This window comes from Scyliorhinus canicula, chromosome 4 (genome assembly GCF_902713615.1).
Source record: "Scyliorhinus canicula chromosome 4, sScyCan1.1, whole genome shotgun sequence".
NCBI classification, from domain to species: domain Eukaryota; kingdom Metazoa; phylum Chordata; class Chondrichthyes; order Carcharhiniformes; family Scyliorhinidae; genus Scyliorhinus; species Scyliorhinus canicula.
In genome coordinates, this window is record NC_052149.1 from 140879469 (window position 1) to 140898299 (window position 18831).

The window sequence follows — 18831 nt, forward strand, 5'->3', positions numbered from 1 at the left end:
TTTATAGCGCCTTATCAAGTTCTCAGTTCACATACAGTAAGTCTCCATTTTAAGTCATTCTGCTTTAACGTTGAACAGTTAATGGGATCCATATTTGCATTTAGTGGGTCGATACAAGGTCGCATGACCCAATTGTGCCATTTTGGGAGTAACCTCTGCTTCTCTTGCCCTTCCACTCACAATGACCCTCCGGTTCCCGGTTCTTCCAGATCCTGACCCTTCCTCTCAATTTTGACTTTCTGGTTTGTGAACTCTGTCACTCCCTGGCCCTCCACCTCATGGCTTCGGCCGCTCCCTGACAATTGCTTTTCCTGCCAATCTGCTGGTTTGCCTCCTACATGACAAAGCTGCCCTTCCTGCCTCTCGCTGCTCATCTCCAGAGTCCTTTCTCACAGTGAGCGTTCAGGCGAATAGGGGAGCAGGAAGTTCCATGACTGGAAGGGCCCACAGTGACTGGGAGGACATGAGAAAAAGCAAGCTTTTGACTTTTTAGCTTTCACTTTTTAAAAATGGTATCTATGGTGACACTCAAGTACAAGCTGCTCAGAGGCTAAATGTCATGTCAGTGTGATACTCAGTTGCCATGGTTTATCCATGATCTGGGAAGTTGATTGGAGTACTAGTACAGAACTGCAGTTTGCCTCATTATCCCTAGTCTCAGAATCATTGTACCTGGAGGTTCCTATTACCATTTACTAATCTATAGATTTGTGGATGCCCAGTGAGCTTTAGATCAGTCTGTACTACGATGCCTGTTCAGTCTAACATTTGCTGTGTTTTTAAGACACAAGAAGGGGATTTACGCTTCCTGGCGCCGATGTTCACCTTCATTTCTTCCCCCTCCCCATGACCTCAAACTCTGCAAAAATTCGATCTACCTTTTGAAGATTAAACGGGGACTGGATTTCAAACAATACTCACTCTACTCTTCTCTCTCCCCCCCCCCCCCCCCCCCAAACGTTCCCTCCCTCCCTCCAAACTGCAGCCCGGCCCCCTCGCACACTCCCGCTCTGCAACCCTGGCTAACCGCTCCCCACACACTCCTCCCTCGGTCCCCCACCCCTCACACTCTCCCATTCTTATAATCTCCCTAACCTCGCGGGGGTCTTCAAGGCAGCCTACTGCCTCACTCATCGTCTCCTCATACTGGTAATGCTTGCTTTGGCACCTCGCTGTTGCTGGCTGGCCTTCCCTCCCCACCTCCCCTCATTGCTCAGTGGCTACTGGCCGGCTGGTTCACCTTGGCTCGTGGCTTTCATCTGCTGCCTGACCTCGCTGTTGCTGGCTGGCCTGGGGTCGATTCAGCCCTTGCCTGCTCCTCTCGCTGCTCCCAACCAGCTGGCTCCACATCTTGTGGCTTTTGCCCGGCCCCAGCACCTCACACCTCGCTGTTGCTGGCTGGTCTACCTTCCCTAGCCCTGGCTTGGTCAAATCACTCCTCGCCAGCTCCCCTCAAAGCCCAATTGCTGCTGACCGGCTGGTTCAACTTGGCTTGTAGCTTTCACCTGGCGATTTGCCTTCCTGTTGCTGGCAGACCTGTCCCCATCCCTGGGTTAAGAAACCTGCTGGCTGCACCATTTTTCGCAAAAGTAAAACACAGGATCTTCTGCCTCTGCTTCTCTCCCTCTTCACCTGGCCACCTCTTGTTCCTTGCGGGCGTCTCAATGTTCAAACCAGTGAGGTTTCCAGCTGTAAGGGGACTCGACCAATCAGAGTCTGATGTCACTCTGTATTGTCTGCTGATAGTTAACAGTCTCTGATTTGTGCCCACAGACACCGGCTGGTATACCCAACCCTCCCCAATGGCCGGTGCCCTGTGTCGAGTTGAATCCACCTTGAGAAGGGGCATATTATCTAGAATCTAGAACAGTACAGCACGGAACAGGCCCTTCGGCCCTCGATGTTGTGCCGAACAATGATCACCCTACTCAAACCCACGTATCCACCCTATACCCATAACCCAACAACCCCCCCCCCCCCCAACTTTACTTTTTAGGACACTACGGGCAAGTTAGCATGGCCAATCCACCTAACCCGCACATCTTTGGACTGTGGGAGGAAACCGGAGCATCCGGAGGAAACCCACGCACACACGGGGAGGACGTGCAGACTCCGCACAGACAGTGACCCAGCCGGGAATCGAACCTGGGACCCTGGAGCTGTGAAGCATTTATGCTAACCACCATGCTACCGTGCTGCCCATATTATAGAGGTAAAGGAAGTCATTTTTGTTCTTGCGCCATGAGTCGCCATCGTCAGGTGGAAGGAAATAGGAGAAAATTGAAGGTGGACAAATAATTTGACATCCTTCAGCTTCAATTTCATCTTCATACTTGAAAATTATGAATTTTCAGGGCGGCACAGTGGTTAGCACTGCTGCCTCACAGTTGCCGAGGACCTGGGTTTGATCCCGACCCAGGTCACTGCGTGGAGTTTGCGTGGGTCTCACCCCCACAACCCAAAGATGTGCAAGGTAAGTGAATTGGCCACGCTAAATTACCACTTAATTAGAAAAAAAAGGATTGGATACTCTAAATTTGTTTTTAAAAGAGAAAATGAAGGATTCTCAAGTACCTGTTCGCAATGGCCTTTTGGTGGCCTCTGCTTTAAAATGAACATTGGATGAAGGTAGGATAGAGCTCGATGACAATCACAGAATAACTCTGGACGAGCAAAACCATTCAGCCCATAGTCGTTAATCTACACAAGAGTTATTGTGGCCTCCTATTTCAGCATCCATTGTTCCTTCAGTTGTTCAAAGGATTTTTTTGCCTCCACTACACATTCTCCAAGTTTGTTCCAAAATGTTGATCACTCAGTAAAGAATTTCTTGACATAAGTCCTTTTTTTTTTTCAAACGTTAGCTCTTGCTATTTGGGTCTGTGCCCTGAGAAGCCTATGTTTATTTAGTCTTTGCTCTTTAGACAGCCCTTAGACACCAGGATCAGCCTTGTGGCTTTTCTCTGTTCTGTTTCCAGCACTTGAGTGTTTCCCATGTGCATTGGTGACCAAAGCCAGACACAGTACTTAAGATGTGGTTTCACCACAGTGCTAAACTGTTTCATTGCTGCTTCTGCAGACTTGTATTCTACAGTTCTGACTCAATGGTTCAAAACTTTGTTCGCTCTGTTGATTGCTGATCTGCATTGTTTGGATGTGTTGAGTCAAATAAGACTTTTAGGTCTGTTTTAGCTTCCTAGAGCAATTGGCTTGTCTTGCAACTTGTGCTATAAATATTCAGACTCAGGATCTTGTTAATTTTCAAAATTTGTTCACCCCCACCCCCAGAAATCATGATCACAGCGTCAGCTTGTGGCTCAGTTGATAACATACTCACCTCTTGAGCCAGAATGTTGTCTTGCTCCAGGACTAGAATGCAACAATCTAGGCTGACACTCCACAGTAGTACTCCCTGAAGTGCTGTCTTTCAGGTGAGATATTAATACAAAGCCTTGTTGCCTTGTCAGGTGGATGTAAAAGAACCCATGGTACTATTTTGAAGATAAGCAGGATGTTACCCTGGTTTCCAGGCCAATATTTATCCTTCAATCAACAAAACAAAAACCTGGTCATTATGCATTGGTTTTTTTTTGTACCTAAATTGGTTGCTTTGCCTCTAACATTATGACAGTGATTATTGTGATGAATTTAAAAAAAAATAAGTTTAGAGTACCCAATTCATTTTTTCCAATTAAGGGGAAATTTAGCGTGACCATTCACCTACCCTGCACATCTTTGGGTTGTGGGGGTGAAACCCACACAGACATGGGGAGAACATGCAAGCTCCTTATGGACAGTGACCCGGGATCAGGATTGAACCCAGGTCATCAGCGCCGTGAGGCAGCAATGCTAACCACTGTGCCACCGTATTGCCCTAGCTAGGATTAAATTCAATCCCTCATAAAACCTGGTCATTATGCATTGGTTTTTTTTGTACCTAAATTGGTACAATTTAGAATGTGCAAACTCCTTACGGACAGTGACCCGGGGCCAGGATCGAACCCGGTTCCTCGGTGCCGTGAGGCAGCAGTGCTAACCAATGTGCCACCGTGTTGCCTGCAATTGTGATGTGTAGAAAATGTTATATATTATTTTATATTCATGGCAATAATGTTATTTAAAACCCCAGTTTAAAATACATACAGGCAATATTTCTACTGAAGCTGTAATCAAGATATTGCAAAAGGTGAGATGATGATTAACTTTAAACATTTACTTGTTTACAGAGGGATGGCTAATGGGACATTATTCTAATTTCTGGAGATTCCCTGGAGAGTAGATAATTTATGAGGGATTGAATTTAATCCTAGCTAGGGCAATACGGTGGCACAGTGGTTAGCATTGCTGCCTAACGGCGCTGATGACCTGGGTTCAATCCTGATCCCGGGTCACTGTCCATAAGGAGCTTGCATGTTCTCCCCATGTCTGCGTGGGTCTCACCCCCACAACCCAAAGATGTGCAAGATTGGTGGCTTGACCACACTAAATTGCCGCTTAATTGGAAAAAAAATAATTGGGTGCTCTAACTTTTTTTTAAAGTATTTAGTCCTAGCTAAGCAGGTGATAAGACATCTTAGTGGGATGTAATTAATAGAAGGAGCCAGATCTGTTTGTAGTTTGCAGTTTTGCCAAATGCTGTTAGGTTCAGCAAAAGGGTCTGACAAGACAAGGATTTTCCAGTTCCAGAAAAAGGTGTCTCTCTCCAAAGGTCTGTGTGGATAAGCAATTAATCTGTTTTTGTTAACCCTATTTATAAGTGTCATTTGAATTATATTAGGTTGCTTAATTGGAATGAGTAGCAGATGTGGATAGTAAGTTAACAGTTTTCCTTTTATTTAAGAATTGGTTAACTCTTAATTGTAATGCAATTTTTTGATGTTAATGTGGTTAATTCTGAATTGAAATTTAATTTTGTTTTAATATAAAAGATGCCTATTGGTGAGAGTCATCACTCCTGGAGTGAAGTAAGTATATTTTCCTCACAGTTTTACAAATTGAAAAATAGTTTAGGGTTCTCATCCAGTATCTTCCTGGTTTCTGGCCTGGTATCTGAACACTGTGCTTCATAAAGTACTTAATTGACCGTAAAGTGCTTTGAAACGTCCAATGGTGGTGAAAGATGCCATCCAAATGCAAGTCATTTTATGATGCAGTATTTTCATAATTCCTGTAGGCGGTGCAGTTTGATCAAAAATAATTAGGATGTCGACACAGTTCCAAAACCTACGAAATTATGTTGCTAATTGCTCTCATTTATACAATATATACATTTTGTCGTATTATTGATGCGATTTTTGATTAATTATATTTAAGTTCACATTTCTTGGGTCTTCTAGATTTAATCCAATTCATAATAACCGAGTTCCGGGCAAGAAATGGATTGATAAACAGTAAATGTCCAGTTTATTCTGTTGAACTGGTCATCAGTTTACTGCAGGTGTTATCATCTCTAAGATAGGTGAAATGGATTGTGCATGGAACTTGCCAGGATCCAGCAAAAACTGTGTCAGTGAAAAACACGGGCACATGAAATCCACATTACAAATTACAAACAGGGAGCTGATAGATGAGCTACAATCTAATGTTCAAATACTATTACAAATCTCTCCGGATTTGCGTTCACATTTTAAGGCATAATTGGAACCCTTTGTGATTCTTCCTGTGTAATTAGCCCCATATCTATCTTTGCCTGTATATTCTGACATATTTTATGTCACATCACTCTCCTGACGTTTGTCCTTTTATTTTTCTCCCTCCTTTTGTATTGACTCTTAGCTGGGTACATTTCCACAGGAATCTTCTGTTGGCCAAGCAGAGGGTCGGTGCAGACTCGATGGGCTGAAAGGCCTCCTTCTGCATTGTAGGGATTCTATAAACCACTTTATAAATCTGCTGCAATAGGGCGGCATGTGGCACAGTGGTTAGCTGAGGACCCGGGTTCGAATCCCGGCCCCGGGTCACTATCCGTGTGGAGTTTGCACATTCTCCCCGTGTCTGCGTGGGTCTCACCCCCGCAACCCTAATTTGTGCAGTGTAGGTGGATTGGCCTTGCTAAGTTGCCCCTTAATTGGAAAAAATAATAATTGACTAAATTTTTAAAAAAATAAATCTGCTGCAATGAGGTCACACCATATGATTATTGTTGGTGACTTTCTTTCTTTAAAATATAGTTTGTCACATCCTAAGCATTTCAATCATTTTTCAAGTAACTTAGTAAGGAGAGATAGGAAACCTGTTTGTAAAACCACAGATCAACAAAAGCTCGTATTTGTGTAGCATCTTAGATATAATAAAACAAAATGAATAATGGGTTTATTAGAACCAGAAGTCTTCGCTTTTTTCAAAAAACTTTTGACCAGACTGGCCCTAAAGCATCAATTTGTGTCAGTAATTTGGCACCAATGAGGCACAGTTCACTTTTTAATCTTTGACCTAGACGGAGTTGGTGTTTCATGCCCTCAAAGACGGCATTTGGCCAATTCCCCCGGCCGCATGAGGTGGACGGCGCCCTTGATTTCCTGGCCGACATGGTGCGCCGCTTGCTGTAGCGAATGAGATGCAAGGCCTCAGGGAGGCCTCCAAAATCTCCATCACGGAGGAACTCCTGAATCTCCTGGCCATGAATGAGATCTGGGTGTAAGGGTGGATCTGTGTCAGCAGCCGGTACACCACCATGGAATAGCTCTGCTTGTGAGATTTCCTCTGCTTCTTGGTGGCTTTAGGCAGTGACTACTGGGACGGCCCCCTCGCACTTCGCCAGCTCAGGCTGTTACAATAAAAATCTTAGATTGTCATGCGACTCTGTTGGTTGCTAGGGAATTCATTTATTTTTAAAATGTGAGCAGTCTCTACAGGGATCAAAGCGAATATATTGGACAGTGTGTAGCAAATGGTGGATCAAGTGGAGGATATTAGTCACTGGAAATGCAGGTCATTGGAGAAATAGATCACACCAATTCTGTCTGGCTTTGGGAATTGTTCCACCACTGGTGTTTCACACTTCTTGCTCTTCTGTTAGAATTGCCTCCCCAACAGTGGAGTGAACTCATGCTCATGACCCTCAGTCACCATGTCACATCTACTACCTCATCAAGCAGTCACTCCTCATGGGAGCTTCGGCCGTCAGCAGATCATTCAACCGTGATGGGAATTTACAACCTGCTCCATACCTCTCCCCTTCCAACATGATGCCATCAGCAGTTACTGATTATTTGTGAGGAAGGTGAGGTTTTAGCAAATAGAAGGAAAATCTATTTGGATTTCCTTTAGCTCTATCTGGTTGAGATATCCCTCTGTTGCACCATCCTAGCCTTCAGCTATTGGACCCAGTAAAAATATTCATTGCTATCTCTCTTCGAACCATCTTCAACACTTGGATCTTCAACCCTGGGCTTTCTCCTGCTTTACCGTCCTCTTTCAAGTACCATGGCCTCCGAAGGCATTGATGACCATGGATTTCAGTTGGGTTATGGCTTGGCAAAGCACTGCAGTGGTCTATCGTTGCCTTCTGCAGTCTGGCTGACAAGGAAACTCTTCCACAATAACTGTCTGCCTTCAGGTGTATTGGAAGGATTTGCAGGCTGATAATCAATCTGTTCGGCCACGTTACAACCTTTCCTGGCCATCAAATCCTGAAGTGGGAGCTTCTGGTCCAGAGGTAGGAATGCTACCCATTGCACCACAAGATCTCCTAGGAAAAATGCTGCATTGATTTAGAACATAGAACATAGAAAAATACAGCACAGAACAGGCCCTTCGGCCCACGATGTTGTGCCGAACCTTTGTCCTAGATTAATCATAGATTATCATAGAATTTACAGTATAGAAGGAGGGCAGTCGGCCCACCGAGTCTGCACCGGCCCCCAGAAAGAGCACCCCACCCAAGGTCAACACCTCCACCCTATCCCCATAACCCAGTAACCCCACCCAACACTAAGGGCAATTTTGGACACTAAGGGCAATTTATCATGGCCAATCCACCTAACCTGCATTTAAATTCTTAATATGGATTAAATTTTGGGACATTTTAAGACCTTAAGGCATAGGAGCAGAATTAGGTAATTTGACCCATCAAGTCTGCTCCGCCATTCAATCATGTTTGATATGTTTCTCATCCCCATTCTCCGGCCTTCTCCCCATAACCCCTGATCCCCTTATTAATCAAGAACCTACCTATCTCTGTCTTAAAGAAACTCAGTGATTTGGCCTCCACGTCTTCTGCGGCAGAGTTCCACAGATTCACCACCCTCTGGCTGAAGAAATTCCTCCTCATCTCTGTTTTAAAGGATCATCTCTTCTATCTGAGGCTGTGGCCTCATGTTCTAGTTTTTCCTACTAGTGGAATCATCATCTCCACGTCCACTCTATCTAGGCCTCTCAGTATCCTGTAAGTTTCAAAAAGATCCAGTCTCATCCTTCTGAACTCCAACAAGTACAGACCCAGAGTCTTCAACTGTACCTCATCCGATAAGCTCTTCATTCCAGGGATCATTCTTGTGAACCTCCTCTGGACCCTTTCCAAGGCCAGCACATCCTTCCTTTGATATGGGGCCCAAAACTGCTCACAATATCCCAAATGAGGTTTGATGAGAGTCTTATGCAGCCTCAGAAGTACATCCCTGCTCTTGTATTCTAGCCGTCTCGACATGAATGCGAACATTGCATTTGCTTTCCTAACTGCCGACTGAACTTGCACGTTAACCTAAGAGAATTGCTCTGGATTGTTTACTTACACATTTAACTAACAGATGTGAAAGCAAATATTGCTGAATAAATGAAAACTAAAAAAAAATGTATTTAAATACATCACTGAGTGACCATGGCTGGATTAATTACATATGTTATGAGATCTTGCTCATCTGTTCCTCACATTGACCTCTTAGTTTTATGCTGCTATGGTTATTCATAACTGTATCATGTCTTACGTCTTGTAGCTGGGAAGATTGTAATGGGAATTGCTATTTTGGGCATTCTTGTAGTTATGGGAGCAACAAGAGCACAGTACCAGCCTTTCTGTTAGGCAATCGAATGGATGTGGTCTAAAAGTCAGAGAGCAGTTCGCTCACCACAGGCAGTTTAGGATAAAACTTAGAAATAGAAGCAACTGAGACTTTTAACATCAGTAAGGCAGTGTTTGAGGGGATGTGAGATGAACCAAGCAGCATAGGTTAGCATTCACTGAGGTGATAGGTGGGCACAGAGCAAATGGAGCATATTCAGCTGAAAATTGGCTGGGCCCCTCAGCTTTTAGAGTACAAGGAATGTTTGCACTGGAATTTTCTTTTGGTGTGTTATGTTGTATAGAATGGGACTGATTGCTTTTGCAACTCTGCGTAGAAGATCTTAGCTTCACTCGTCTGCAGTCGTGGTTCATGTGCTTGATACCCGGCTTCAGTTCGTTCCCCTCTGTTGTACCTTGCCCAATGCCTGTAATGTGGCAAGCAGAACGCCATATTGTGCATGAAGCTGCCACAAGCAGTGTGATATGCTTACTTGTCTCACTTACCGTTGGAAGTTGGGTTAAAACATTGAGTTTCCTTTGCTAATTCCGGGATGAACCTAGATTTGAATGGGACGTGGTTCAGTATCAGAACTGTGCACAGATGGAGGTAACTAAGCTCACACTGGGAGATCATGCAGGCGACATAGGTGACACATCATCTGTTCATGCTGTGGATGATCTGTGAACTGGGTAGTGAGGACGAATAAGGTATAGATCATCACATTAAGTTAACTGTGACACGACTGCCCCTGAACAGGACAGAAAGCTGCGTTCATTTTTTTAAAATATTGCACCCCCCCCCCCCTTAATGGTTATCCCTTGCATCTTTGCATGTCTCCGAACAAAATATCTTTGTCTTTTAAAGAAAAAGCCCTACCTTCCGACTTGATTAGCTGGAATATCCGCTGCCTTTTCACCCTAATCACTGAAATAGTGAGTGAGACTCACATTAACTAATGACCCACTCAAAAAGACTTGCTCGGTTATTTCACCTGGTGTTGTAAGAATTCTTACGGTTATTTCAACTAAACCAGTTCCAATTCCCCCCCCCCCCCCCCCAAATGGCCCAGCCCGTGAACTCTTGGTTTTCCTAATTTCAGATTGTAGCCAACGACAGGAGTGTGGGAATGAGAGAGAGAGAGATGGAGAGAGAGCTGCAGAGCCGGGTTTCTAAAGTGAAGAATAAAAATCGTTCCGCAAACATGATTGCAGTCTGCGCGTCTTCTCGTTTCTTCGTTAGAAATAGTTATCGGCTGGGTCAGAATGAACGCTTTATTTGTGGCCAGTCCGCCGGCCGCTCCATTGTGGGTTAGAGACTGCGAAAGGTGGCCGATTGGCCATCTGCGAGAACGGGGTTTAAGCTGGACCAGAGCCTGGACTTCGGCCACACTTGGGCGTTGTTAGTGAGAGAGGCCGGAAGACTCCTGTCCCCCACATGGTCCTGGCCAGAGTTGCATTGAAATCGAATGACCCCCACAGTCACTCAACAGCAGAGGGGGGGGGGGGGGGGGGGGAGAGAGAGAGAGAGAGGGGAGCAAGAAGCTCGACCCAGTTCATTGCCAAATCACTGAAATATGTTTCCATTTAGTTTGTTTATCCAAACTTTTGAAGGGGGCAAAAGTAATCAACAAAACGCAGGAGTCCTCGGCGAGTCCCGCAGATATATAGCCACTGCGTGTTCTAATGGGGGTGGGGACAAGCAAAACCTGTGCAGAATGACTTAGTCTCAGCCCATCACCCTCCATCAATTCAGCTGCTATGTGTTGCAGAGTGAGGGAGGCCGAGTATTGGGTAGAATGTAACCATTTAACCGGAGGAGTTTTGTTAGTGGCGACCGCACTGAGGATAGATGTGGTTTGTGTTGTATCAGTTAGGGCTGCCTCGGGGAGTGGGGAAACATACATTGCAGCCTTGGAGATTTAGCTGTGTGTGTGTGTGTACAGGGGGAGGGGGGAGGGGGGGGGGGGCGGTCTAAACAGTCACACACGCGGGAGATATCATTCCACATAATCTTGTTTGGAGGTTAATAAGAAAACTACTGAGGAAACTGCAGGTCCGACGGTGTCTGTGGTAGAATCACCAAACTTGGTTCATCTCCAGACCGATATTGACAGCAATTAATCTATGGAGAGGGATAAGTGAATCCTGGTTGCTCTGACATCCTAGCGCATTAACAGAACCCATCCGGCGATATTGCTTAAGGTGAAATTCTGCACATTATAATAACTCAAGTTTAGGTTTCACACGGGTGGCGGATTCAATGCGGGAGCGCTTTCTTGCCAGGCTGGCAGGGGATCCAGGGAGGGTCCCAGCCCAGGGTGGGTCCCAGCCTGAGGCGGAGACAGATCTGGAGCTCGACCTCAGATTTGTGTTGAATGAATAAAAATATATTTCAAATCGGTTCGAGCTCTTCACCAGAGCTGCTGGTGATTTGTGCCTGCGATTTTCGCCCTGGGAAGCGGCGGAGAGAATCGAAAAACATTCCCGGGGCCATATAACCGCAGTGTGAGGGAGAAAGTTATTTTGAAGAACGGAGTTCAAAACGGTTCCGAAAGGTTTGCACTTGTTCCTGCTCCCCTGGATTAAATATACCTAAAATACAGGGAGATATGTGGGAATACAGGGAGATATGTGGGGATACAGGGAGATATGTGGGGATACAGGGAGATATGTGGGAATACAGGAGATATGTGGGGATACAGGGATATATCTGGGATTACAGGGAGATATGTGGGAATACAGAGAGATATGTGGGGATACAGGGATATATCTGGGAATACAGGGAGATATGTGAGGATACAGGGAGATATGTGGGAATACAGGGAGATATGTGGGGATATCTTGGAATACAGGGAGATATGTGGGAATACAGAGAGGTATGTGGGAATACAGGGAGATATGTGGGGATACAGGGAAAGATATGTGGGAATACAGGGAGATATGTGGGGATACAGGGATATATGTGGGAATACAGGGAAAGATATGTGGGGATATAGGGAGATATGTGGGAATATAAGGAAATAGAATTCCTTTGCCACGTCGCAATGGACAAACAAGCAAGGTTAACTGGAAGCTTTTAAATTGCGCTGCAGTTAAAATGCCGAGCTGCGCCGTTTTTTCCGATGGGGGCTGTTCATACAGACGACAGTTGACAATTGCGAAGTGTGCAGAGGTTGAACGAAGCGGCATTGGAATGTCGCGATTAAAACTTTGAAGCATCCGGATTGCAAACCCTCTTGAAATTGAAGAGATTGGAAATCTGTGCGGAAATTCACTTTCAACTCATCCTGAAGCGGAATTTGACGGCTGCTAAAAGGGGTTGGAGTTCAGGTGTGGGTGGTGCCGGTGGGTGAAGTGACCCATGCACAGTAGATGTAGATAGGTGACAATGTGTCCTCTGTCTGCGGGCACCTGGTCAGAGTGACTGTGTTGCAGAGTTAGAGAATGTGGCTTCACCGAGGGGCCACAGCCTCTGGCGCCCTTGTTAAGTTAACAGCAGCCGGGCAGCAGGGTGGCGCAGTGGGTTAGCCCTGCTGCCTTATGGCGCCGAGGTCCCAGGTTCAATCCCGGCTCTGGGTCACTGTCCATGTGGAGTTTGCGCATTCTCCCTGTGTTTCCGTGTGTTTCACTCCCACAACCCAAAGATGTGCAGGCTAGGTGGATTGGCCATGCTAAATTGTCCCTTGATTCAAAAAAATAATGAATTGGGCACTCTAATTTTTTTTTTAAAGTTAACAGCAGCCCACTCAAATACTGCAATGCAATCGGTGGAAAACCCCGTCTGCAAAGTCAGAGTCCTGCTGCTGACGGGAGGCAGCGAGTAAAAGCTGAAATAAATAAAGTTTTAAAGGGTTGTTGGTTTACCGGTATAGGGTGGATACGTGGGTTTGGGTAGGGTGATCATTGCTCGGCACAACATCGAGGGCCGAAGGGCCTGTTCTGTGCTGTACTGTTCTATGTTCTAAACAAGGAACTTCGATATCTTTCGTGTTGTGCTTAGCACCACTGGGCCGGTGATAAATAAGCGCCCACACTGACATCAAGACATCTTTTTCTGAGCTGTGATTTCTTTGGCTGGATTTCGGGGTCAAGGCTGAATGATTCCTCTCGTTTGGTCCCGAGGTATCTCGGCGTGAATCGGGACTTTGGCAGACTGAATGAAGAGATCGATCCGGATAAGTCTTGGATTTGCTTGAAATAAGTTAGAATGTCTTTTCTGCATGAAATTGGTGAGAAAGGGAGAATTAGAGGAATCTATTTAGGATCGGGGTAAATTCCTTGCTTTAGTTAGTTCCTGATAGCCCTCAAAAAAGAAAACTTTCATTTGACCATTTACCTTCCAAATGAAAAAAAAATTAGATGCATTTAACAAAGAGCCCGGTTTATAAATGTCCATCTCAACGGGGACGTGGACACGCCATTTGAACAAAAATCCAACGCCGGTGCAAAGGCGAAACTGTGTCTAGTGAAGTTCAGATGAAAATCATCTCATTAACTCTGGCTTTTCCCAAAGATACTGCCTGACCCGCTGAATATTTCCCAAGCATTTTCTGTTCCTATTTCTCTGAACGTTGATCTTATTTCCAGGTGTGTTTTTCACAACAAATGTGCTTGAGCATTCGCGGTGGCTCACACCTAGATACACTGCCCAGTTTTACACTGAGCCATATCTGTCGTGGTATGCTCCTGTGTAACCTCAGCCATATCCATCATGTGTGCTCCTGTGTAACCTCAGCCATATCCATCATGTGTGTTCCTGTGTAACCTCAGCCATATCCATCATGTGTGCTGTATAACCTCGGCCATATCCATTATGTGTGTTCCTGTGTAACCTCAGCCATATCCATCATGTGTGCTGTGTAACCTCGGCCATATCCATCACGTGCGTTCCTGTGTAACCTCAGCCATATCCATCATGTGTCTCCCTGTATAACGTTAGCCATATCCATCATGGGTGTTCCTGTGTAACCTCAGCCATACCCATCATGTGTGTTCCTATGTGACCACTGCTTGAGGTGGAGGTGTGACGGCCCCGGGGATGTCGGCTATGATACCATCCTGTGTGTCTGATATGGATCGAGGGTGCACGATGGTGGCCATGCTGGATTTGGGCCGCCTCTCGCATCCAGGTCACCTCCAACTGTTCAAGAGTAGAATATATCACAGCACTATTGGATGAGGAGGAAGGGTTTTATTTCCATGTCTTGGTCACTATTGCTCTCCTATTCAGTCTCTGTTTAAACTTATCAGATGATTGGTGATTGCTGTTTGTTGTACCTAGCTGTCCACATCGCTCCTCACATCACGGCAGTGAGTGCCAGTCAGTCCATACATTGATCGTGAAGCGCTGACCACCTCTCTGAAACGGACTAGATAAATGCAAACTCTTTCCTTCCTGGACAGAGGAGAATGCTGAATGGCTGACTGGAGAGGATTCCAGACACTTTGGGAAACGGGCATGAAAAGAAAAATATTTTTTTCAGGGAACCGGTAACCTGGCCAACATTCATCCTACAGCCAGCATCACTGCAGCATTATCTAATCATTATCTCATTGCTGTTTGTGGGAGCTTGCTGTGCACAGATTAGCTGCTGCCGTGTAAACACTCACAATAGGTGCCGACATTTCAGCAAGTCCCTCATTGGCTTTAAAACCCAATGGAATGTCCTGAATGTCTTTCTATCCTCCCCACCGCCCTCTCCATCTGCCCATCCATGCAAGTTTCTTTCCTTTGAATTTAAATTTGGTTTGGGGTTGTTTGGGGGTCGGGCTGTTTAGTTGTTTGAGGGTCGGGGTTGGTTGGTGGTGTGGGGTCGGGGCTCGTTGGTGGCGGGGGCGGGGCGGGGTCGGGTTGGTAGATCGGAGGACGGTGATGGTTATTAGGGGGTCGGGTTGGTTGTTGGTGGGGGATCAGGGTTGGTTGGTGGGGGGGTCGGGGTTGGTTGGTGGGGGATCAGGGTTGGTTGGTGGGGGCCGGGGATTGGTTGGTTGGTGGGGGGGGGGGTCGGGGTTGGTTGGTGGGGGATCGGGGTTGGTTGGTTGGTTGGTGGGAGGTCGGGGTTGGTTGGTGGGGGATCGGGGTTGGTTGGTTGGTTGGTGGGAGGTCGGGGTTGGTTGGTGGGGGCCGGGGATTGGTTGATGGGGGGTCGGGGTTAGTTGGTGGGGGCCGGGGACTGGTTGGTTGGTGAGGGGTCGGGGTTGGTTGATGGGGGGTCGGGGTTGGTTGATGGGGGGGTCGGGTTGGTTGATGGGGGATCGGGGTTGGTTGGTTGGTGGGGGGTCGGGGTTGGTTGGTGAAGGGGTCGGGGTTGGTTGGTGGGGGGTCGGTGTTGGTTGATGGGGGATCGGGATTGGTTGGTTGGTGGGGGGTCGGGGTTGGTTGGTGAAGGGGTCGGGGTTGGTTGGTGGGGGGTCGGGGTTGGTTGGTGGGGGGTCGGGGTTGGTTGGTGGGGTGTCGGGGTTGGTTGATGCGGGGTCGGGGTTGGTTGGTGGGGGGGGGGTCGGGGTTTGTTGGTGGGGGGGTCGGGGTTGGTTGATGGGGGGTCGGGGTTTGTTGATGGGGGGTCGGGGTTGGTTGATGGGGGGTCGGGGTTGGTTGATGGGGGGTCGGGGTTGGTTGATGGGGGATCGGGTTTGGTTGATGGGGGGTCGGGGTTGGTTGATGGGGGTCGGGGTTGGTTGGTGGGGGATCGGGGCTGGTTGGTGGGGGATCGGGGTTGGTTGGGGAGGAGTCGGGGTTGGTTGATGGGGGGGTCGGGTTTGGTTGGTGGGGGATCGGGGTTGGTTGGGGAGGAGTCGGGGTTGGTTGGCTTTGTGGGGGGGTCGGGGTTGGTTGATGTGGGGGGTCGGGTTTGATGGGTGGTCGGGGTTGGTTGATGGGGGTAGGGGTTGGGGTTGATGGGGGTCGGGATGGTTGGTGGGGCGTCGGGGTTGGTTGATGGGGGATCGGGGTTGGTTGGTGGGGAGGGGGGTCGGTGTTGGTTGCTGGGGGGTCGAGGCTGGTTGGTGAGGGGGGTCGGGGTTGGTTGATGAGGGGGTCGGGGTTGGTTGGTGAGGGGGTTGGGGTTGGTTGGTGAGGGGGTTGGGGTTGGTGGTGGGGGGGTCGGGGTTGGTGGATGGGGGGTCGGGGTTGGTTGGTGGTGGGGGGTCGGTGTTGGTTGATAGGGGGTCGGGGTTGGTGGTGAGGGGGTCGGGGTTGGTTGGTGAGGGGGTTGGGGTTGGTTGGTGGGGGGTCGGGGTTGGTGGATGGGGGATCAGGGTTGGTTGGTGGGGAGGGGGGTCGGTGTTGGTTGATAGGGGGTCGGGGTTGGTGATGGGGGGTCGGGGTTGGTTGCTGGGGGGTCGAGGCTGGTTGGTGAGGGGGGTTGGGGTTGGTTGATGGGGTGTTGGGGTTGGTTGATGGGGGTCGGGGTTGGTTGGTGGGGGTTCGGGGTTGTTTGATGGGGGTTCGGGGTTGGTTGATGGGGGATCAGGGTTGGTTGGTGGGGGGTCGGGGTTGGTGGATGGGGGGTCGGGGTTGGTTGGTGGTGGGGGGTCGGTGTTGGTTGATAGGGGGTCGGGGTTGGTTGATGGGGGGTGGGGGTTGGTTGGTGAGGGGGTTGGGGTTGGTTGATGGGGTGTCGGGGTTGGTTGCTGAGGGGGTTGGGGTTGGTTGATGGGGTGTTGGGGTTGGTTGATGGGGGTCGGGGTTGGTTGGTGGGGGTTCGGGGTTGGTGGGGGGTCGGGGGTTGGTTGGTGGGGGGTCGGGGTTGGTGGATGGGGGGTCGGGGTTGGTTGGTGGTGGGGGGTCGGTGTTGGTTGATAGGGGTTCGAGGTTGGTTGATGGGGGGTCGGGGTTGGTTGGTGAGGGGGTTGGGGTTGGTTGATGGGGGGTCGGGGTTGGTTGGTGAGGGGGTTGTGGTTGGTTGATGGGGTGTCGGGGTTGGTGGGGGGTCGGGGTAGGTTGGTGGGGGGTCGGGGTTGGTGGATGGGGTGTCGGGATTGATTGATGGGGGGTCGAGGCTAGCTGGTGAGGGGGGTCGGGGTTGGTTGATGGGGGTCGGGGTTGATTGGTGGGGGGTCGGGGTTGGTTGATGGGGGGTCGGGGTTGGTTGATGGGGGGGTCGGGGTTGGTGGATGGGGGGTCGGGGTTGGTTGGTGGGGGGTCGGGGTTGGTGGATGGGGGGGGTCGGGGTTGGTGGATGGGTGGTCGGGGTTGGTGGATAGGGGATCGGGGTTGGTTTGTGGGGGGGTGGGGGGTCGGGGTTGGTGGATGGGGGGGGTCGGGGTTGGTTGATGGGGTGTCGGGGTTGGTTGGTGGGGGGGGGGTCGGGGTTGGTTGATGGGGGTCGGTTGGTTGATGGAGTTTCGGGGTTGGTTGGTGGGGGGGTCAGGGTTGGTTAATGGGGGGTCGGGGTTGGTTGATGGGGGGTCGGGGTTGGTGGATGGAGGGTCGGGGTTGGTTGGTGGGGGGGTCGGGGTTGGTGGATGGGGGGCCGGGGTTGGTTGGTGGGGGGTCGGGTTGGTGGATGGGGGGTCGGGGTTGGTGGATGGGTGGTCGGGGTTGGTGGATGGGGGATCGGGGTTGGTTGGTGGGGGGTGGGGGGTCGGAGTTGGTGGATGGGTGGTCGGGGTTAGTTGGTTGGTGGGGGGTTAGGGTTGATGGGGGTCGGGATGGTTGGTGGGGGGTCGGGGTTGGTTGGTGGGGAGGGGTCGGGTGTTGGTTGATAGGGGGTTGGGGTTGGTTGGTGGGGGGTCGGGGTTGGTGGATGGGGGATCAGGGTTGGTTGGTGGGGAGGGGAGGTCGGTGTTGGTTGATAGGGGGTCGGGGTTGGTTGATGGGGGGTCGGGGTTGGTTGCTGGGGGGTCGAGGCTGGTTGGTGAGGGGGGTTGGGGTTGGTTGATGGGGTGTTGGGGTTGGTTGATGGGGGTCGGGGTTGGTTGGTGGGGTTCGGGGTTGTTTGATGGGGGTTCGGGGTTGGTTGATGGGGGATCAGGGTTGGTTGGTGGGGGGTCGGGGTTGGTGGATGGGGGGTCGGGGTTGGTTGGTGGTGGGGGGTCGGTGTTGGTTTGATGGGGGGTCGGGGTTGGTTGATGGGGGGTGGGGGTTGGTTGGTGAGGGGGTTGGGGTTGGTTGATGGGGTGTCGGGGTTGGTTGCTGAGGGGGTTGGGGTTGGTTGATGGGGTGTTGAGGTTGGTTGATGGGGGTCGGCGTTGGTTAGTGGGGGTTCGGGGTTGGTGGGGGGTCGGGGGTTGGTTGGTGGGGGGTCGGGGTGGTGGATGGGGGGTCGGGGTTGGTTGGTGGATGGGGGGTCGGGGTTGGTTGGTGGTGGGGGGTCGGTGTTGGTTGATAGGGGTTCGGGGTTGGTTGATGGGGGGTCGGGGTTGGTTGGTGAGGGGGTTGGGGTTGGTTGATGGGGGGGTCGGGGTTGGTTGGTGAGGGGGTTGGGGTTGGTTGATGGGGTGTCGGGGTTGGTGGGGGGTCGGGGTTGGTTGGTGGGGGGTCGGGGTTGGTGGATGGGGGGGTCGGGGTTGGTTGGTGGAGGGTCGGGGTTGGTGGATGGGGGGTCGGGGTTGGTGGATGGGGGGGTCGGGGTGGTGGATGGGGGGGTCGGGGTTGGGTGGTCGGGGTTGGTGGATGGGGGATCGGGGTTGGTTGGTGGGGGGTGGGGGGTCGGGGTTGGTCGATGGGTGGTCGGGGTTAGTTGGTTGGTGGGGGGTTAGGGTTGATGGGGGTCGTTATGGTTGGTGGGGGGTCGGGGCTGGTTGGTGTGGGGAGGGGGGGTCGGTGTTGGTTGATAGGGGGTCGATGTTGGTTGATGGGGGGTCGGGATTGGTTGATGGGGGGTCGA

General features: G+C 49.9%; 1 long non-coding RNA gene across 1 annotated transcript in view; it reads right to left on the reverse strand.

Annotated features, from left to right (window-relative positions):
* Positions 1-14178: 14178 nt before the first annotated feature.
* LOC119964158 overlaps positions 14179-18831 on the reverse strand; it is a 7851-nt gene continuing 3198 nt past the window's right edge. The window contains exon 2 of the long non-coding RNA XR_005460263.1: positions 14179-14444. This is a non-coding gene — a long non-coding RNA (uncharacterized LOC119964158). The remainder of the gene's footprint in view (positions 14445-18831) is intronic.